Source organism: Diachasma alloeum, unplaced genomic scaffold, assembly GCF_001412515.2.
Source record: "Diachasma alloeum isolate Michigan unplaced genomic scaffold, Dall2.0 Dall_scaffold_00500, whole genome shotgun sequence".
Lineage (NCBI taxonomy): Eukaryota > Metazoa > Arthropoda > Insecta > Hymenoptera > Braconidae > Diachasma > Diachasma alloeum.
Window position 1 is genome coordinate 161,182 of NW_021680632.1, and position 2,812 is coordinate 163,993.

Genomic DNA, 2,812 nt, shown 5'->3' on the forward strand with positions numbered 1-2,812 from the left:
AATTGATTCATTCACATCGTTCCATTCCATCGGGAGATATTGTCGATTGGAGACAATTTTTTATGGTCACTGAAGGAGGCAAACCATTCATCTAAATCTCGCAATAATCTGCGAAAAACCTTATTAATTAATCTATTATTATTGAATTAATCCTATTATGTGTAGATCGCTGGAGAACAACGAAAACGTTCCACCGTTGAAACGAGTTGGAATGTTTTCTCTCTCCTCCTTCTCCATTTTCTTTCTCACTCGCACTCGTTAAGTTTGGCGGAGGACGGGCACGTGCCAACGCGACGGAGACGACAATGAGTGGGAGGGAGCGCGATACATATTCCTTTCTCACTCAGGGGGGAATAAATATATATAATCGAACATTACTATAGTAAGAAAAAACAAAATCTGCACAATTATTCAATAGAATCACCGGAAAACTATGGAGTATTCCAGCGACAGCGCTAGGATTTTTTATGAATTTTTTGTCAATAATAAATATGTCGAGAAAAAGGAAACGACTTTTAGATCATTAGATTCTGCAGCCATTATACTATTGATTATAATATGTTCGATTTTGCATTCCTGACAATTATTACAAAATGCGAGGAGCTCCTGTATTGAGAACCCCTTTCCGGTTATCGACACATTTATGCTCGGGCCCTACCATACCAACAGTTCCGTACGCTCCATCGTAGTCCATGCGCCACCGCTACTAATTTTGCTGTTGAACACTTTACATTGGCCCTGCTCATCTCCCCTATAATCTCTGGTTCGATCAGAGTTTCATAGCGGTGGTGCCATAAACTAATCGAGAGGCCGTCTCTGTGGGTAAAGAAATTTTCATCTAATACCATGGAAACAGTCGATAACAGGGATGCGTTCCCAATCTTAAATCTAACATGAAACCTCCTTTGCATTCACTCATCCGCTTGATTATCCCATTTTCGTTCATACAACTTCTTATTGTCTTAATTTGTAAATTAGTTGATCATAAAGGAGAGGGAGAGAAGGAATTATGAAGTCTTGAGCGAAAGAGGATCATTTATTTGAATTTCTATACAACTAGATCTTTAATAAAAAAAAAAATACGAGCAATTCATCTTATTCACATTTATTACATATTTTGTCAGTGATACAAAGGTAATGAATGAATTTCAAATTATTTTGATNTAACATGAAACGTCCTTTGCATTCACTCATCCGCTTGATTATCCCATTTTCGTTCATACAACNCACATTTCCTCCTCGCCCGATTATCCTTTTGAAAATAAGAAATCCTGTGATGTCTTGACGTTGAAATTTATAGATGGCCTATTAATCGGCTATAATAGTCCGCGCGATTCGAATTATTGTTGGAAAATAATTTAAATAGTTCAGAACATTAAAAAATATACCAGAAATAGAAGAATAAAGAAAGTCTGGAATACAATGGACAAAGAGAACGGGAGAACAGCATCGCAAGCGTGAGAAAAACCGTTACGGAAATACTAAATGTCAAATACTTGAGTTTTCTTCTTATAATTTACAACCCTCGAAAATTCTCGTTGNAAATATAAAAAAAATACGAGCAATTCATCTTATTCACATTTATTACATATTTTGTCAGTGATACAAAGGTAATGAATGAATTTCAAATTATTTTGATGAGAAATATATTCAATATTTGTGAGAGATTATATCTCAACAAATCTCATACACATAATGGGATTAAATCAATAATAATAGATTAACGAATGACTTTTCGCAGATTATTGCGAGATTTAAATGAATGGTTTGCATTCTTCANCGCAAGCGTGAGAAAAACCGTTACGGAAATACTAAATGTCAAATACTTGAGTTTTCTTCTTATAATTTACAACCCTCGAAAATTCTCGTTGAGCAAACACTTTCCTCGAAAATTCAAAATTTAGAGAAGAAAATAAATTTAACGGTTACGGTCCCATGTCGTAAAATCTCAGTTCTGGTTATTTCGAAAGTTTCTCTGTTTCACGTGACCAACACGTGTGGGCTCTCCTTTGTTCATTGTTTCGCTAGGCTGAGGGCCTGAGACCCTTCGCGACGTAGTTTCACGACGTCACACGCTCCCCTTCTTCCCCTTTTTCATTTCCCCGCTTTTCCTTGAGTTTCACTTTTCCCTCTCCCCTAGGCTAGGATTGCGTGCGCAACTTTTGGTCCAGTGGGGTTGTTGGACCCAACCCTTGGAGTTAAGTTTAAGTTTAAATCAGTTCCATCGTGGAAATTGGTGGTGAAGCCTTCAGCTTCCAGCTTCTCTCTTCAAATAGTTTTTCAGTAGAGTTTTTCTAGAGTTTATTAAATTCATTTTTTGTAGTGCAAAGTTTGAAGTCTGAAGTTGAAGTATTTTGACTAAAAGTGTTTGTGTGCTCTCTTAAGCACTTGTATTGAATTTATTTCACAATTCAACCCTTCCAACCAAATATTCTGGGATTAAACAATTGGACTTCGATGGAGTGCTCATCAGAGCTTTGGCGGCAAACGAATCTACAGTCAAAAATTGGCGCTCTAAANTGGAGTGCTCATCAGAGCTTTGGCGGCAAATGAATCTACAGTCAAAAATTGGCGCTCTAAATTTCATTGGCGCTACTGTCCTCTTAGTTACTTCGGTAGGACATAACAATCCAGATGATAGGAAGTTTTTATTCGTAAGTTTGTAGTACTCTGAAGCTTGCCTTTTGGGGGCGTGACCTCAACCCTCATTCTGGTGACGGAAAAAGCCACAGCGCCTGCGCAAACAGGCTTGAATAATAATAATAATAATAATAATAATAATACATAGCCCTGCTGATCTCCCCTATAATCT